The sequence below is a fragment of the Trichechus manatus genome, unplaced genomic scaffold (genome assembly GCF_000243295.1).
Source record: "Trichechus manatus latirostris isolate Lorelei unplaced genomic scaffold, TriManLat1.0 scaffold00097, whole genome shotgun sequence".
Lineage (NCBI taxonomy): Eukaryota > Metazoa > Chordata > Mammalia > Sirenia > Trichechidae > Trichechus > Trichechus manatus.
The window spans coordinates 5,430,191-5,450,349 of NW_004444033.1; the positions used below are offsets into that span (position 1 = coordinate 5,430,191).

At 42.1% G+C, this 20,159-nt stretch overlaps 1 long non-coding RNA gene across 4 annotated transcripts in view; it reads right to left on the reverse strand.

Annotated features, from left to right (window-relative positions):
• Positions 1-20,159, reverse strand: part of LOC111821680 (uncharacterized) — an 81,355-nt gene that overhangs the window by 46,152 nt on the left and 15,044 nt on the right. For all 4 annotated transcript variants that reach the window (XR_002825021.1, XR_002825022.1, XR_002825020.1 and 1 more), the window contains exon 2: positions 3,750-3,882. This is a non-coding gene — a long non-coding RNA (uncharacterized LOC111821680). The remainder of the gene's footprint in view (positions 1-3,749; positions 3,883-20,159) is intronic.

Here is a 20,159-nt window from a genome sequence, read left to right on the forward strand (position 1 = left end):
GGGCCTCTTCCCTTTCCATATGAAGTTGGTGATTTGTTTCTCCATCTCATTAAAAAACGCTGCTGGAATTTGGATCAGGATTGCATTGTATCTGTAGATTGCTTTGAGTAGAATTGACATTTTCACTATGTTGAGTCTACCTATCCATGAGCAAAGTGTATTTTTCCACTTATGCAGGTCTCTTTTAGTTTCTTGCAGTAATGTCCTGTAGTTTTCTCTGTAAGGATCTTTTACATCTCTGGTTAGATTTAGTCTTAAGTATTTTATCTTTTGGGGGGCTACTGTAAATGGTATTGCTTGGTGACTTCCTCTTCAAGGTTCTCTCTGTTGGTGTAAAGGAATCCAACTGATTTTTGTATGTGTATCTTATATCCTGAAACTTTGCTGAAATCTTCTATTAGTTACAGTAGTTTTCTTGTGGATTCCTTGGGGTTTTCTGTGTATGAGATTGTATCATCTGCAAATACAGACACTTTGAGTTCTTCCCTACCTATATGGATGCCCTTTATTTCTTTTTCTAGCCTAACTGCTCTGGCTAGGATCTCGAGCACAATGTTGAATAATAGTGGTGATAAAGGGCATCCTTGTCTGGTTCCTCTTCTCAAGGGGAATGCTTTCAAAGTCTCTCCATTCAGGATGATGTTGGCTATTGGTTTTGTATAAATGCCCTTAATTACATGGAGGAATTTCCCTTGTATTCCTACTTTGTTGAGAGTTTTTATCATGAATGGGTGTTGGACTTTGTCGAATGCCTTTTCTCCATCGATTGATAAGATCACATGGTTCTTGTCTTTTGTTTTATTTATGTGATAGATTACGTTGATGGTTTTTCTAATGTTGAACCATCCCTGCATACCTGGTATAAATCCGACTTGGTCGTGGTGAATCATGTTTTTGGTATGTTGCTGAATTCTACTGGCTAAAATTCTGTTGAGGATTTTTGCGTCAATGTTCATGAGGGATATCGGCCTGTAATTGTCTATTTTTGTGGTGTCTTTACCTGGTTTTGGTATCAGGGTTATGCTGGCTTCATAGAATGAGTTTGGGAGTATTCTATCCTTTTCAATGTTCTGAAATACCTTTAGTAGAAGTGGTGTTATCTCTTCTCTGAAAGTTTGGTAGAATTTTCCAGTGAAGCCATCCGGGCCAGGGCTTTTTTTTTGTTGGCAGTTTTTTAATAACCTTTTCAATCTCTTCTTTTTTTATTTAGTTGTTCTACCTCTGTTTGTGTTAATTTACGTAGGTAGTGAGTTTCTAGAAATTTGTCCATTTCCTCTAGGTTTTCAAATTTGTCAGAGTACAATTTTTCACAGTATTCTGTTGTGATTCTTTTCATTTCAGTTGGATCTGTTGTGATATCACCCATCTCATTTCTTATACGGGTTATCTGCTGCCTCTCCAGTTTTTCTTTTGTCGGTTTGGCCAATGGTTTAATCAATTTTGTTGATCTTTTCAAAGAACCAACTTTTGGACTTGTTAACTCTTTCAATTGTTTTTCTGTTCTCTATTTCATTTAATTCTGCTCTAATTCTTATTATTTCCTTCCTTCTGGCACCTGTAGGCTTCTTCTGCTGCTCTCTTTCTACTGGTTCCAGCTGTAGGGTTAGTGCTTTGATTATAAGCCTTTCTTGTTTTTGGATGTGTGCATTTATTGCTATAAACTGACCTCAGAGCACTGCTTTTGCTGTGTCCCAAAGGTTCTGGTAGGATGTGTTTTCCTTCTCGTTTGGTTCTATGAATTTCTTTACTCCATACTTAATTTCTTCTATAACCCAGCAGAGTTTTTGAGCAAGGTGTTATTCAGTTTCCATGTGTTTGAACGAGAGGGTTTTAAGCTGGGTTGGTCATCAGTGATATTAACAGAAAACTGACACTACTTAGGCAGTTGTAAGAGCCCTATATGTGTCTACTCACTTTATCTTCACAGCAACTCTACAAGTTAAGCTCTGTTATTAATCTCATCCCACAGATAAGAACACTAAGGCCCAGAAACTCGAGGACTTGCCCAGGGTCACACATAAGGAGGGGAAAAGCCAGATTCAAAGTCAGGAAGCTTGACCTTGACCACTCTGCTCCAGCTGCACCCAGGCTGGGGTGCATCTCAAGTGAAACAGTGCTTATGAAAACTACAAAGCACTACAAGCCCAAGACAGATTTCTAATCATGACACTGCAAATATGCTGTCTGCAGAATGTGAAGACAATTAATGACAACTGAGCGGCACAATGGTTAAGCAAGAGCTCAGCTGCTAACTGAAAGGTTGGCGGTTCAAGCCCATCCAGAGGCATCTCAGAAGAAAGGCTCGGCTTCTAAAAGGTCACAGCCATGAAAATCCTATGGAGTGGTTCTACTCTACATACGTGGGGTCACCACAAGTCAGAGTCAACTCGACGGCAACAGGTTTTTGGTTCTTCAAAAAAAATTTCTCACTTAGGGTCTTGGAGTCTTTAGTGGTACTTGTCTCTGCACGAAGTCTGGACTTATCATTTTCTCTTGGAATTTTTTTAATGTTTCTGTATCAGGTTGGGAAACCCTGGTGGCTTAGTGGTTAAGAGTTTGGCTGTTAACCAAAAGGTCAGCAGTTCGAATCTACCAGGTGCGCCTTGGAAACCCTATGGGGCAGTTCTACGCTGTCCTATAGGGTCGCTATGAGTCGGCATCGACTCAACGGCAATGGGTTTTATGGGTATCAGGTTGGGGCACGCCCAAATACTTAAAAATTTCTCTTCCTAAAACACAGACACTGGTTGACAAGAAAAGTTAAAAGAAAATGAGACCATTTTGGCTTTATTTCCACCTAAGAGAGCAAAGCAACTGTATTCAAGATGCTGGGCAATTTATGTACGTTAAATTTTAAGCTGGCACTTCTTTCCCCAAAGATTTACTTGGCCTGAGAAGTTATTTCCCGTGCCATAATCATAAAATCAAATGTTATTTGCTCCTGTCATAACCATTCACATACTTCCTGTCATAAAAACTTGAACCTGGCTACAAGAGTAACATAAAACACAAAAATCTACAGGTAGGAAGTGACTTATGTATATATATCATTATAAATTCATATTCCACTCTAGGAAAGGGATAGACCACCTCTTCTTGGGAAAACAAGTATTGTTACTTTTTATCATCTTGGCTAATTAATCCCAGCTATGGCCCACAGGATGAACTTTAAGGGTAAAAAGAACTTTCTTTTTTACTGGGCTCGATCAACAGTTAGTTTTTGGCGGCTGGCTGTACAGATGCCTCCCAGGGTACTGTGTGTACCTGGCTGCAGTACACCTGCAGACGCCATGGCCCAGAGTTAAAACTGTGAAGGTCCCAAGACCTCCATAGTGTACATGTGTGCATCTTAATTGCACGTGCACACTTTTCTGTCCGATGCCTGCCTACTTCTAAAAGAAAACAACTGAGCTTCTAAATTCCTAGCTCCCGTGCGTGTCGGGTGGGAACAGCAGAGCCAGTGCACACACATGATGGTGGAAGAAAGCGTGCACGAACAGATTTGTTTACAAAACAGGGCTCAGCAGAGTCTGTCTCTCGGTGCCACAGCAGGATGCATCCAGCAAAACAAACACACAAACCACACAGAGAACTCTACAGCATAGTTCTTCTTCTGATGAAGGTGTAACAGTCTGTGATTACAACTGGGCAACTGGCTACAATGTAACAACATGGCTCAGTCTTGAACTGAGAATATGCCACAAACTCCAGTTAAGAATACGGGCACACACACACATGCATAGACTTACGTAGTACAATCATTTCAACTCCTCTTCTTAGAGTCTTGAATTTATTTCTTTAGCACTGGTCTCTTCTCCTGCCCTTTAAACCCTGTTATCTTCAATAGAGTTCCACCTGCACAGGCCAGTCCTTTAAATTCATCTGGAAAAAATAAAATCAACAAATTCTGATTATTTTAGTTGAATTAACTGTATGGCCATCTCACCAGCTTGAAAGTTTGGGTCCTGGACTCCTGTCCTCACCAACCCAATCCAATCAGTCACTGAGTCTAGTCCACACCTGTTTTCAGTATCTGCTTCCTTGGTACTCTCTTTCCCATTCCCGTTTCCGATAAACATGTTGGGCCTTTATCACTTTGTTCCTATACAAGTATGACAGCCTTTTTAACTGGCTCACTAGCCAATGAGCAAGTGTGTGGTGGAAACACATAGTAGGAGATACGAAAATTGGATTCTAGGTTAGTGGTTCGAACCCACCCAGAGGTGTCTCGAAAGACAGGCCTGGCAATCTGAGTTCTAAAGCTTACAGCCTTGAAAATCCTACGGAGCGCAGCTCTATTCTCTAATATATGCGGTTGCCATGAGTCGGAATCAACTCAATGGCAACTAACACCAACAACAACAGGTTCTAGGTGTATCTTGCCCAACACAAACCGTGGGATCCTGAGAAAGTTACCTAACTTCCTTATGTCTCAGTGTTCCTATCTATAGCATGAAGAAAATGGCTATCAAATTTTATGATTTAGTCCATTATGTAAGGAGCCCTAGTAGCAGAACGGTTAAATGCTCGGCTGCTAACCAAAAGGTTGGCAGTTCAAACCCACTCAGTGGCTCCATGGGAGAAAGACGTGAAGATCTGCTCCCATAAACATTACAGCCTAGGAAACCCTACGGGGCAGTTCTGCTGTCACATGGGGTTGCTATGAGTTGCAGATTGGCTTGATGGCACCTGACAACAACAATCCATTATGTACACGGTCATCAAACAGAATCTTCTAAAATTTAGTTTCTTCATGTTACTGCACTCCTTGAAAATCTTCAGTGGCTCTGCCACGCCTAGAGGATACAGTTTAAGCTCTTCAGCCTCTGGATTTTTATGAGGATTTAATAAAATGTGGGAATCTCACATAAAGTGTAAGGCAGTACACAAAGGCACTAACAACCCTAACAGGGACCAGTTCTTGAGCTAAATGCACTGTGCCTTACGCCAGCAGTTTTGCATAGATGGGCTCTGATCTCTGACCACTGTGGGAGGGTGGTTTTATCACTCTATATTACAGATCAGAAGGGGTTCCAGGATAATATTTCAGCCAAGGTTGTATAACCTAGTTCAGTGTCAGGAGCGGCGTAGAAATCTACATGTGGTTGATTATACAGCCCACTAAACCACACAAGGAGCCCTGGTGGCAGTGGTTAAACATTCGACTGCTAACCAAAAGGTCAGCAGTTCGAGTCCACCAGCTGCTCCTTGGAAACCCTATGGGGCAGTTCTACTCTGTCCTATAGGGTTGCTATGAGTCAGAATCGACTTGACAGCAGTGATTTTGGTTTTTTTTTTTAAACCACATTGAGTTCTTTAAATGTAATATAATATGGGGTGGGGGGCTCCCTCATTGCTTGAGTAATCATTATCTGAGTCTCTGTGGTTATCGGGTTGCATAAGGGAGCAAAGTCCATTAATAAAAAAAAAAAATCACCGATGTTTAGTCCTTATTAATATCAGCATCTATGCCTGCTCACTTTCTTGGTTGGCTAGTATCACAGGAGAAAATGCAAATACAACACAGCTCACTTGTAAAGTGAAATTACGGATTTTCATGCCGTTGATGAAAGCGGTACTGGAGAACTGCTTGAGTCACAGACAGTCATTGACACATAGGGATCAAAGAGAGAGTTGGAGCAGTTAGCAACTGAAGAAGAGACAGTCAACAGGGTGGTTACACTACACATAGACTGTTCCAAAAAGAATGGTCTATATATCAAAAGACTGAGAGAGGCCCTTGGGGAAAAGTAGAATGCTTGTACAAAAATCACCCTCTCAATATTTCTGCCACAGAAGTCAATATTCAATCTTTGTTATTTCAAAGAAATCACACATTGTTGCATCATATCCCACATTTTTGTCAAATAAGTAAAACAAACTTAGCTTCAACTTTTTTTTAACTTTTAGACTTAGCTCCAATAAAATCATTTAAAAATTGTTTACTGTTTGTTTGAAATGTTTGATTCAGTTTTGAGTTGATTTTCTTGAAGTAGTAATGCTTTCCTGGCACTAGTTCTCTTCAGATAACAACAACGACAAAACAAATCAAACAACAACAACAAAAACCAACGACTCATGGCGAAGGAAGACCTCCTAAAATGCAGTATTAGAAAAAGTACGAATAAAGAATTAATTGATATTCAGAGAGTAGTCAACAAAATAAAGACCAACTCTCCAGCCCACAAATGGAAAGTAAATGTCCCCAATGTCCCTCTCATTTCAGGATGCTCAGGCTCACCAGGTCCAAAGCACCCACAAAAGACCATGCTCATGAGCTCCATGTCCCATTCCCCAACTGTATCTATCAGTCACTCAACAAACACACAGCACTGGGCAAACCTGACTGTCTAGGCAAAACTTAAGACTGTAGTCTAGTAAACCTTCAGTGTAAACCCCAACTGTATGTTGACTCACTCCATCCATCCTGTCTTTAACCAACCATCTAAAGAGCTCCACCTTTTTTCAGAAGACAATTTATAACCAGGGGGAGTTCTGTCTTACCATAACCTACTTTAAAAAGGTCCTGCTGTATCAAGATCCCTTCCTGACAAAAATGTATACATGTACTTGCATATATATTAAATGGCTTTGGTTCCTGCAAATATCCTTCAATCAAAAGTCCAGAGGATGGCTATTTTGAGATACAAACATTTAATGGGATTTGTAACATAAAACCTGAAATGCATACTACCTTAGCCAAGACAATTATGGAATACAAAGTGTAGTTGCTGTACCCTTGTTTTTTCTAGTGACCACAGTGTCCATCCCCCAGAATCTAATAAAATAGTTGCCTGCCATGCCAGAAAGAAACCCGAGGAGGCATGGGCTCAGGAAACTCCATTCTTCAATCAGTGAATTCTGAAGCATTCGCTATAAGTGAGCAGAATATTATTAGTGAACTTTTGGTTTTGAGAGATTTGTTGTTTGTTTTCCCTGTTCCCGAAGAGAGAGCAGTTCTATCCTACACATACACACACACAGTTCTTCAAAATAATATTTTATCGTGTTTTTGGTGAAGGTTTACACAGCAGTTTAGGTTCCCATTCAACAATTCCTACTTAAGCTGTTCAGTGACATAGGTTACATTCTTCAGACTACGTGAACATTCTCATTATTTCTGTTCTGTTTGTTCCATTTCCATTAATCTAGTTTCCTCACCCCCTTCATTCTCACGGTTGTTTTAAAGTAATTGTTGACCGTTTGGTCTCATGCTTTTTAAAGGAGCACAGTACTTACGGGTGATATTCATTCTTTTTTTTGAGCCAATTTGTTATTTAGCTATAATGTGGCCTGTGGGGTTAGTTTCAGTTCAAGGTTTAAAGAGTATCTCAGGTCAACAGTCTGGGAGAGTCCTCCAGTCTCAACCAATCCAGTAGGCCTGCTTTTTTTTTCCCTCAGGAATTTGAGGTTCTGTTCACATTTTTCTCCCATTCTCTCTGGGCTGCTCTATTGTGGTCTTGATTAGAACGGTCGGTAGTGGTAGCCAGGCACCATCTAGTTCTTCTGGTCTCAGGGTAGATAAGGCCGTGGTTCTTGTAGACTCTTTGTCCTAAAGACAGTTCTATGATATTTTGAGATAGCTCCTTTCCTCAAAGGCGAAAGTTGTTATTCTTCATTAAGAATAACCCCGAGTTAACCAATGTCATAAAACAGCATGTGTGTTACTGTTACATGAGAAACTATCTGTTCTGTAAGCCTTCACCTGAAGTACAATAAAATATTAAAAAAAAAAAAAAAAAAGAATAACCCCGAGCCTGTGATCTACTCATTACGTAGATGTGATTCTTTTGCACAGAGGTGCAAAGGACACACGCTCAATAATGCGCAGTGCAAAATTAATATGTAAACATACACAGGAGACTTTCTAGAATCAGACATCTGATCTCGGGGCATGGGATGAACAGAAGTGGGATGGGAAGGAGGTAGCAATTCAACAGTTCTGAACTTCTATGATTCCAAAAGATTACTAATAACATAGCGCTGGTTTCCCAAAAAGGACTTTGCAGCACTGGCCCCAAAGGCTGCATCATGATGTTGCTGCAGCGTCCATCAATCACATTCTCTTTTAAGACTCTAAACAGAGGCTGGAAGTCAAGCCAACAATGTACAGCCATGCTACTGTCCGCTCCCAGTCCTCAGGACAGTGAAGCCTGTGCTGGGAAGCTCGGGTGGAATGCTTGTTTTGGAGCACATTCAGGGACAGCGGTTTCCGCCATTGAACCAGGTCACCCAGGCATGGAATGCACAGTTCTGCCAGACAGAGAGCATTCTGGATGCCTGAGAAACAGCAGCTTGTCCGGGCTACTGATGCAAAGAAAGGCACCGTTTCCTTTTTCTCTGCTTTGAATGGCAGCCTTGACGTCACAGCAGCTAGGAACCACTGGAGGGACAAATAACAAGGCATGAGCCAAAAACGCCCTGTCCTGCGGCAAGTGGCTGGGCTGTTTTAACGCGGTTCTGACATCTTCTGTGGCTGCAGAGAGCAGGCATGAGCACAAGTGTGTGACTGGATGGAGCCTAAGAATAAAGGCCATCTTTGGGTGGATCGAACAGACTTTTGGCCAGACCTGATGGCCTTCAAGAAACACGGATAAGCTCTAGTTCCTGAGTAACACTGGGTTCTGACAGGAGAGACTTCCCAGGGACTGCCCAGGGATTCTGCTGATGGCTCAGACGTGGCATTTTCTCTGAAGAGCGTGCTTCCCATATTTAAAAGCAGACCTCTCCCAAGAGGGGGCTGGCTTGGAGGCGACCCGCCGAATGCAAGGAGTTCATGCAGGATAAAAACATCCTTTTAGGGATTTTATAATTTTAAGTTAAGGCAATTAAACATGCGCATTAGCAACCAACTGCAGGTGTCTGAACAAATGAGTGAAAAATGTTCCGATGCTGGCAGGCTTAACTCGCCATTATCTGAAATGAGTTGTCTGGATAAGTCATCATCACAGCTATTTGGAAAGCATGATCTTTTGTGTTTCAACCTTACATCAAAATTATATTTAGCTATGTGAGTGTGAGATCATTTATTTCCATTATTAAACGCAATGCTAACCACAGACATACTGGACACTCTGCAGGCAGGATTTGCAGGTTTCACCCAGCACTTTCCTGGTACAGAAACAAGCTTTCCGTGGCCACATATTTGCCCCGTCCAGTTCCCTGCCTTTGGGGCACTAACAACTCTCACCAAACCCAAGCCCTAACTGGAACCCACGGTGCTCTGGGTCCTCTGGAACAGCCACAGCTAGAAAGCAGCAGCTGGGAAGGTCATCCTTGAGAGGAGTGTGTGTGCAGAAGGTGTGTATACGTGTGTGTGTGTTGGAGGTGTGTATGTGTGCATGTGTGTGTTGGAGTGGTGTGTATGTGTTGGAGATGTGTGTGTGTGCTGAAGGGGAGTGTGTGCGTGTGCACATGTGCAAGTATATGTAGGTATGTGTACCTGTGCATGCGTTTTGGAGGTGTGTGTGTGTTGGAGGACGTGTGCGTGTGTGCATTGGAGGGGTGTGTGTGCATGTGGGTACGTGCAGATGTGTGTACATGTGAATGCATGTGTGTACTGGAGGTGTGTGTGCGCGTGTTAAAGGTGTGTGTGTGCATTTGTGTGTACTGGAGATGTGGAGGCAGAGCCCAACATGTGGAAGAGCAACGGAAACACCAGCTCCCATGACTCTGTGCTCACATTTGCAAAAGTCCAGTGGAAGGAACAATACTTCTGATGTACTCAGCCTCTTTCGTCAATTCTTTTTCTTAATGAAACAAGCATTCCCAAAGCATTCTTTCCCTGTTTGTCACTGTGTCAATCTTGCTTAATGAGCATAATCTGCTATGGAGCCTTCAAAAAAAAAAAATTAAAAAATCTGTTGCAGTCTAGTCAATTCCAACTCATAGCGACCCTGTAGCACAGAGTAGAACTGCCCCATAGGGTTTCCAAGGCTGTAACCTTTACAGAAGCAGACTGCCACATCTTTTTCCCTCAGAGAGGCTGGTGGGCTTGAACTGCCAACCTTTTGGTTAGCAGCCCAGCTCTTAATCACTGTGCTCCCATGGAACCTTAGTCATTTTCAGAGGTAAAAGAGGGTAAGATTCTCATTGCAAATGCTCATGTAGGGCCCTACAACAGAACATATCCTCTTGCTTCAGGCTACCTGAACAGCACACTCCTCTGCAGGTATGTGAGCACTGTTTCAGAATTTGGCCTTTAGACTCAAAAGATCTTTTCCCAGGCAGGTAACAAACTCTGCCTTGTTCCTGCTGTTAAAACAACTCCAAGTGTGTTCAGTGATTAAACAATGAAGATACAGCAAAAATGATTTTTTCACTACACTTATTTTCAAATGGCTGTTCTATTCAAGAGGTAAAACTTACTGTAGCCCTACCCTTGCTTTTGGATCCCTGGTGACACAGTGGTTAAGAGCTATGGCTGCTAACCAAAAGGTCGGCAGTTCAAATCCACCAGTCGCTCCTTGGAAACTCTATGGGGCAGTTCTACTCTGTCCTATAAGGTCGCTATGAATCAGAATCGACTCAATGGCAACCGGTACTCTTGCTTTTATTTCATAAAAGCTTTTTATAGCTTAAGAACTATAATTAAATATCCTCTGAACTGATTTACTAAACTTAAAATTTCAAGAAGAGAATGATGGGATTTCTCAAACTTTTAAGTCTCTAAAGGGAGGATAACTTATTCTTACTGTTCTAAGGTAAGGGAGGAAACCCTGGTGGCACAGTGGTTAAGAGCTTGACTGCTAACCAAAAGGTTGGCAGTTCAAATCCACCAGGCACTCCCTGGAAATCCTATGGGTCAGTTCTACTCTGTTCGACAGTGTCTCTATGAGTTGGAATCGACTTGAGGGCAATGGGTTTGGTTTTTGGTTTTTTAAGGTAAAGGATGAGGGAAGACAAGAGAATAAGAGGCAAAATTTTTTCAATCTGTATCCCGAGTGGATTTTTTTTTTTTTTTTGCATTTTTTTAAATTGTACTTTAGATGAAGGTTTACAGAACAGTTTCTCATTAAACAGTCAGTACACATACTGTTTTATGACATTGGTTAACAATCCCACGACATGTCAACACTCTCCCTCCTTGACCTTGGAGGACCTTTTTCTTCTGGTGAAAAGATACATAGCTAAAGTTACTCCATTTCAAAAGTTTCTACACGTAGCATTTAGTGACATTGATTATATTCTTCCAGTTGTGCTGCTATTCTCCTATGCTTTTCCAAATTATTCCATCACCATTATCTTCAACTCATTGCCCCCTAGGCTTCCCATCATGAGTTGCTGTTGTCGATTTGATCTCACATAGATAATTCTTTTTTTTGGTATCTCAGATGAAGATTTACAGACGTTTCTCATTAAATAGTACACATATTGCCCTATGACAATGGTTAACAACCCCGCGACTTGTCAACACTGTCCCTTATCAGCCCTGGGTTCCCTAGCACCAGCTTTCCTGTCCCCTCCTGCCTTCTAGTACTTGTCCCTGGACTGCTGTGCCTCATTAGTCCCCTTTTGTTTTATGAGGCTGTCCAATCCCCGGCTGAACGGTAAACCTCAGAAGTGACTTCACCACTGAGCTAAAAGGGTGTCTGGGGGCCATACTCTTGGGGTTTCTCCAGTCTATCAGGCCAATAAATCTGGTCTTTTTTTGTGAGTTAGAATTTTGTTCTACATCCTTCTCCAGCTCTGTCCAGGACCCTCTGTTGTGATCCCGGTCGGAGCAGTCAGTGGTGGTAGCCAGGCACCATCTAGCTGTACTGGACTCAGTCTGGTGGAGGCCGTGGTAGCTGTGGTCCATTAGTCCTTTGGACTAATCTTTTCCTTGTATCCTGTTCTCTTCATTCTCCCTTGCTTCCGAAGGGGTGAGACCACTGGAGTATCTTAAATGGCTGCTCACAGGCTTTTAAGACCCCAGACGCTCTGAGTGGAATTTTTTAATATTCAATTTTCTAGTTTTAAACCACAGTAAACAACCAGTCATTCATTCAGAAGCAACGAATGAAAAGACTATATTTAAAAGGGAAAAAAATAAAACATGATCTGATTAAAACTCTACACACGTCTTCACTTCAAGGCAAACGCTGTGGCCATCTGGGTATTTAGAAGGTGCCAAATATCTTTGGGATCTAGATTGAATTCATGTCCTAAAGAAAGCACAGTGTTCAATTTGCTCACAAAAAACCTAGAACCTCATGGAAATAATGGTGGTGATACTGAAGTGAACTTTTAACATTAAAATGAGATGTTTATTTTAAAATTATTTTAATATGTGATCGTTGACAAACCTGAACAAACTTTCAATGATAATGCTCTCTCTATCCCTAAAATGAAAAGGTGGACAGATACTTTTCAGCTTTAATATGTTTCTACTGTAATTTTCTCCACTGTTTAGGAATCTTTAAATATTGACTTAAAAAGTGTTAGCTGCTTTCAGTCAGAACGGCCAAAGAAAAAGAGACAAGATTTGTTCCCAGGGGATCCAAGGACAGACCCTGAGTATTGACCCTGCACATGCTACCTGAACTGAAGAAACTCTCTTGCTTGCTTTCCTGGTGAGGACTGGGGAGCCTGAGCCCTGTGGTCCCCTTCTCAAGCGCTCGAAACACAGGCAGAGGTGCTCAGGTTTAGGAATGAAGCCTGGGCAAGCCCCGGAGCCACCCTCAGCAGTAATGGCGGCCTCCTTACCTCACATACCATCTCTTGCCCACCTAGTTATGCATGGGCAGCTGACCAGGTTATCTGTTTTCAGTCTGAGGACACTGGAGGGATCTTTCTGTGCATTTTCTTTAGGAACAGATAGCTTATATAAACGCCACAGAAATGAAGTCTCCCGTTTCCACTTCGTCTTCTGAAAATGATAAAAAATACGCATACCCTAGCTCTAACTTTATCTGTAATAATAATAAAAAAGTTTCTCGTCTGGTGAAACGTACTACTCAACTCAACCACAGTCATCATCCAATCTTATAATGGGCACGTGAGAAATTAGTTTTCACAGACGGTCACTTGTGCTTGTTAGAAAAAACTTATCTGTATCTGTATCTATATATCTATTCTTTCTCTATATGGAAAAAACCCACAATACTAATCTCCAAGGGTGACTGCACTAGCCAGCTTTACAACACCAACGCCCTTATGCCTCTAAAGCAGCCCTCTAATAGGCAGTGACAGACGAGCTTGCCATTCTCCTGTTTCTGAGTATGTACAGAGTTAGCATGTGCCAGCTTTGTGTCAATGCTCTCCTGCATGTTCTTCTGCTTCCCAGCACACCCTAACCTGCAGTTGTCTCTGTTTGCTTGTCTGCTGCCTGTTTCTTCCAATAGTCTGTAAATTCCAGGAAGGCAGGATTAACGTCTATATTGTTTTTGTACAAACATTGTGGATGGATGGATAGAAGGAGGGAGGAGGAGGGAGGAAAAAGAAGGGAAGAGTAAGGGAGAAAAGGGAGGCCAAGTAGGGAGGGGAAGAAAAGAGAATAGGAAAGTAGGAACAGAGTGAGGGGAAGAAAAGAAAGGTAGAAACAGCAACTACACTGGTTGTAGCAAACAGAAGGAGTATTCCTGCCATTTCATCAGATTTTTCATTCACAGAGTTTGAAATTCTTCTAACTACCATCTCATCCAATCCCAAGGGACTTTTTAGCATTAAAATGCAATTTTTATTCATGACATATAGGTAGAGAAATCAGAAGCAATTTATTCCTAGATCTTTTGTGTTTTATCCACATAACACCCACTAAGGCGGCAGTTCTGTTTACCAGCCTCTCGTTATCTGCGTGTCAACACTGATCTGCCTTCCCCAATCGAAGCCCATCACTGAAGAACTGTGCTAAGTGTTCCGCATTTCTTCCCTTTTTATGCATTCCACATGCCTGGAAACACAAAGACAGGGCTCTAACTTTGAATACATTTATGTAAAGGAAGAACTAGTTCAGAAACAATTCTTCTCATTTTTGCCACCCAGGGAACGCTACCTAAATGCATAGCTTATGAAAAAAAATGACAATTCATTTATAAATAACGAGCAGCATCACTGGGGCAGAGGACTCCTCACAGGGCAGCTGTACCCTGAATAGGATTCTCATGAACCCCTGGGGAGGCGGCCCAGAATGTGCCCGTGGAGCTCCCCATTGCATGACACAGCCTACACCTCCGAGGCTAGGATGCCGCTGCTGGAAAAGACGTGGGTCACCTAGCCCTATGTCCCCACCGTCCACATGAGGCATCTGAGACTCAGACTGTCAAGGAACCTATGAAGGTCTGACTTCCAGTCTCGCACATGGCCACTCGCTGCCACTGCCAGCCCTCAGAGGGACACTATCGTCAGAAGGTTGCAGGCCAGAAGTTCACTCACACAGCTCACAGCTGACAGAGGTGACAGGCAACCCAAGATCTTGAAGGCCCCGGGCCTCAGAGGCTCAGAAATTCTTAACACCCAACACAGGCTGCAGGAAATGGCAACAGAAAGAAAAGTGCGGACAAAGAATTCCTCTAAGGGAAAGGAAAGTCCAAAGAGGCATTATAATCCTGAAGCATCTGGCACAGGGACAGTTACTGACAGGACATGTAACCTGCTGAGCTGAGCGCAGCCAAATCTGGTCCATTTTTCCCACAACCACCAACGCCTTTCTGTCAAACAGAGATGAGCATCAACTTCTATATCTGCGGCTCCCCTTTGACTTGTGAGAACTGTAAGAAAGAATGCGTGCCCTCATGAACCTGCGTATTGTGGGTCTCCTGTGACCCTCCCTTCTGAAAAACACACTCGAACCCAGTGCCGATCCGAACACAGTCAGATCAGGCTTGGAAATTCAGGTCTCATCTTGCTGAAACCTTCCTACCCGTTAAGTTCCTCAGGCAATTTATCAACATATAAGCTGAGGGTCTACAGTGTGTCTAGCATTCTTCCGAGGAAAGAGTAAAAATCACTACCTGCACTCAAGTAGCCTGATTCAGGTTTTCCTCCCCCTGATCCTGAGTACCCACGGCATCCTCCTCCTGACTGACGTGGCTTCAGGAGCTACAGCACAGTCACAAGCCGATGAACCCAACTCCGAGGCACCCATCACACAGGACGAAGGAGAGGTGCCAGTCTTGACAGCTGGGCAAATCCACCTGGGCCCTGACTTGTGTCACCACACTGTCCCCGGAATGTGACCTTCCCCTCACACGCTCCTGGTGGCAGTCAGCTGTGACCCTCTGCCCTCTGTGGGCAGAACATCATGCACTCTAGCTTCATTTGTAAGCACTTCCAGGTCAGAGGCCACAGCAGAGGGAGGTCTTAACCCCTTCAGCACACTCAAGCGCAAGATAGGATCAAGGCCAATACTTCATGGTCTAGTCCCACTGCCACTGTGAGTCTGTCAAAGGCCCTCAGAGCAAATCATGTTTGCCCTGGCTGGGGATTCCTTGCTTTAAGAGGATTCTTGGTATTTACTGCAGTAAAACTAGGCACTTTCAAATGTCTGCCAGATCCCCTGGAGAAATATGGTTTATTAACATAACACATGTGACACTTGAAAGGCAGGAGACCAGAGTTCTAATTCCGGGCCCACTACTGACTCACTGGGTGGCTTCGGGTGAATAACTGGAGTCCAGCAGATATTCCCAACAGGCACAGTGCGGACACTTGATAGCTGGGCAGTGTCCTGTGGGGACTGAGGCTGGGTCTCGTGGTGATACTAAGTCCGTGTAGCCTGGAGTGGTGCTTTGCAGCTGGGGTCAAGGTGGCCATGCTGAAATGGGACTGAAGTTTTTGAACTCTTGAAGCTGAAGGAGCTGGGAGAAGCCTGCCATTTAAAAGAAGCCGTGCCATACAGCAGCTAAGAGCAAAAAGCTTTTAGAAGCAGGCTCCACGGTGCAAATCCACAGCCTACTATTTCAAAGTTTGAGTTTCCTCATCTTCAAAATGGAAATAAGTAGCATCTACCTCTCACAGGGAAACCCTGGTGGCATAGTGGTTAAGAGCTATGGCTGCTAACTAAAAGGTCAGCAGTTCAAATCCACCAAGCGCTCCTTGGAAACCCTGTGGGGCAGTTCTACCCTGTCCTATAGGGTCACTATGAGTTGGAACTGACTCAATGGCAATGGGTTTCGTTTTTTGGGTTTACCACTCACAGATGCTTGTGACGATTAGACGAGTTAGTGCATGCCGAGTAAGTACTCAGAGGACATTCGCTCTTAGCTAAAAGCTAAGATAGTATAATCAAATATAATAATTAAGTAGATAACACATATTCAGTTTACAAAGTAGCAAATCTATATATACAGTTTCACTTGGACCTTGCGAAACTCCCGAGAGAGGTAATAATAATAATGATAATAATAATAATACCTAATCTTTATACAGCCCTGTAGAATTTCTGAAACACTTTCACCTCTTTTTTGAGGCTGACATTCTACTTATTTATTCCCTTTTAAGGCACACTTCAGCAAGGCACACTTCAGCAAGGCACACTTCAGCAGAGTAACCAGGCAGATTTGAAAAAGAACCGAACATTAACTTTTAGAAATAGAAAATTACATATATGAATTTGAGTATAGTGGGGAAGCAGGAGAAGAAGAATGAAACACACAGAGAAAGCCAAAAGTATCTGTAATGTTCTAATTCTTAAACTGAGTGGTGGGTCACCTGGAGTGCGTTTTATTATTGTGCTTTATAGCTTACTTATATGTTACATATAACTGTTTGTGTCTATCAAATAATAAATAAATTAAAAGACAGAAATACCACCCATCAAATTGAACTGTACTGAAAGTAACATGCATTTCGAAACAATAAAAGAAGCAGTGAAGAAAAGTAAATCTTGCTAAAAAATATGAGGAAATTAATTTATACTAATTAAGTTGGATATGAAATAAAATTACTTTAACAAGGACAAATGAAACACGTATATAATAAACCAAAACCAAACCCATTGCCATCAAGTCAATTCTGACTCATAGGGACCCTACAGGACAGACAAGAACTTCCCCACAGGGTTTCCAAGGAGTGACTGGTGGATTCGAACTGTCGACCTTTTGGTTAACAGCCGAACACTTAAACAATGCGCCACCAGGGCTCCAGGTATGTCATAAGCAGATCAAACGCTACAGGGAAAATGAGCAAGTTTACGGATCAGAACAAATTTATTTGTCAGGAATCATTTTCTATTTTGCTGGCCTTTCTTTCTTAAAAGCAAAATGAATTGATGTTACCTGTCCAGTGTTAATTGTTTAGTGGCTGGAGGATCTGTGGCCACCAGGATGCGGCGTCTCCCTTCCCTGCCAGGTCTCAGGCCTCTCCCGGCTGGGGAGGGGGGGAGGGACTCTTAAAAAGTCACGCCTTCTGAAGGCTGGTGATTTTAGATTACGCTCCTCTTCTCCGTCAGCACCGAGAGCAGACTGTGTGTTATAGCTGGACAAAACGTGTTTTCTTTCTAGATGGTCTAAGTTGCAATTCTTACAATGAATGCAGTATCAGAGACTATTTCAGGAGGAAGTGGCTGAGCTCAAAGCAACACTAGGCATGATGTGCCTTGTTTACTCATCTGTTTGAACAGGCACAAAATAAAAAGGGGCCTGTGTGCTTGTTTTTATATAAGAGCTGGATCTAGCTAAATTAATAGGGAGAAGATAGTCTGACATAGATCTGGCATGATTTAGAGGAAGAAATGTCTTTGTAGCTGGTCCTAAATATTACGGTAACTTGGACTGAGTTAGTCTCCAAGGGAGAAGTCACCACACGTTACAACAGAAGACAATGGGCTTGGCAAGGACGGGAATCAAAGAATTACAATGAAAGCAGCCCTGTTTCCCATCATGGCAGAGACATGCTGGCCAGGACCACTGCTTGGGACTGCCCTCCTTTTCCGCGGCCCCATGGAGTCAGTCGTTCAAATCAGTCTTCACCATATTCTGTAGAATCTCAAACGCCGAAATTTACAGAACCGTTTCATGCCCATAAGTACATTCAGCGACGATAAACGTTTTTAGCCTCTGGGGTTCATAGGGAAGCTGCTGTACCATTGACAGTGTATGTTGCCGCAAGGCCAGGGCCTTTATGACTGTTTGAAGAAATGAGCATGTGCTGCAAATTACTGTTTTTACAGGGTATTGTATGAGGTTTGTGAATTTTGGTAGGAAAAATAGAAATTTTGAAAATTTATATTTGTTACACATATGTACCAACAGACCCTGGTGGGGACTCTGGGGTATAATTAGTGGCACTTCATATGTACCACTAAACACTTAGGATAGGCTTATGGGAGGGGGCAAGAAAAAAAAATCCATACTACCTACTAAAAAATTGAGATACACTCAATGATTCAGCATACTTCCATTAATGAAAACACATGGTATCAACAAAAAATTCAAACCAGAAAATAATTAGATCACCCAATGGATAAATTTCTAATGAATTCTTAAGGAGAACATTTTCTTCCTCCTTACTAAAAAAAAATTAGAGTAGAGATTCAAACACAAGAATGTCAGCAACAATTCTGAATTTGAGAAGGGTGAGAGGGTGCGTTTTCAAACATATTTATTAATTTTGTAATTCTAAGAAGGTAAGTCTGTGTTCCATTCTGATGTATGCTTCCCCCTTTGTTTAAATTTTTTTAAATTACATTCTCGGTTCCATCGGTCTATTTTGACCGGTCGTTTCCAAACAGAAACCGCCCTACTTTGAAGCTTTCCAAAGCCAAGCGGAGGTCCAGTCTGGACAAAGCAGGCTGTTAATGAATTTTTAGTGACCGAGTCCGCATTCTCACAAAGCCTGGGTTCGGACAGAAATCCTAAGGCTTCTCACACTGACAGTTACGGAGCTGCCAGCTATCAGGTTTTTTTAGGTGAAAAAACTATAAAAGAAGGAAAATTATACAAATCTTGCCTCACAGAATAACTATGTACATGGACCAAACCGAAAAACCAAACCCACTGCTGTCCAGTTGATTCCAACTCATAGCAGCCCTAAAGGACAGAGCAGAACTGCCCCATAGGATTTCCAAGGCTGTAAATCTTTACGCAAGCAGACTGCCACATCTTTCTCCCAAGGAGTAAATGGTGGGTTTGAACTGTCAACCTTTAGGTTGGAAGCCAAGCGCTTTAACCGCTGCACCACCCATGCTATTTCATGTTTTTCACAAAACATACAAACTCAGAGGCTTCTCTTCTCTTGGACTATACCATCTGTTTAACAGAGACAAAAAGAAAATTCACATTATTTACTACAGGTCTGACAGAAATCACCATCATATACTTGCACAATTAATGGCAAGAACTTAATAAGGCAGCTGGAGGATATGTATTGAATGCTGCCTAGTTCTGATTTATTTATTTTTTGAGTCAAACTCATTATAATTCACAATTTATAAGAGGAAAAGTAAGCTTCTATAATGGTACTGAATACGATATCACTGGTTTTCAGTTATGAGAAGCAAAGGAAATAAACTTTGAGAAAAAATGGCACAAAATATAAATAATACAGTTTCAGTCTACAAAGTAGTACATGAATTGCCATGTATTTCATTAAATAAGAAAGGAGACATGTTTACGGGACAGGTAACAAACCAAGGGGTGTGTGTGTGTGTGAAAAGAGAGTGGGAGACAGAGACAAAAAGAGTTAAAGACAAAGGGACACCAACAGAGAGGATTCTGGAATAAGGAATGAAACAGAGAACTTTAGGAATGTTTTAAAAATACATAATTTGATTCCTTGAAAGCCCCAGGATTTAGATGTTGTCCTAGACCAGTGTGGACTACATGCTATGTAAGATCAGTCCTGAACACTGACGGCAAAGATAAACATTAAAATATCTAAATTTCCTTTGGGAAGGATATTATTGGCAGAAGGCATATATTACATGACTTAAGCCCAGGCTGATACGCTCATCTGGAAGCATGGATAGAGAACTATCCTTGAACAGTTGCTTGACGGTTAAATCAACTCAAGTCCATAATACCTTCACTCTCCCTGGCCCCATAAGCATTTATTTGGTGGTGTTCACAGAGAGCAGAATAAGTCAGTCACTCAACTTATATGCATTAAGTATCTACTATGTGAAGAAGAATTGATGCCTTTGAATTATGACGTTGACGAAGAATTCTGAATATACCACGGACTGACAGAAGAATGAATAAATTTGTCTTAGAAGAAGTACAGCCAGAATGCTCCTTAGA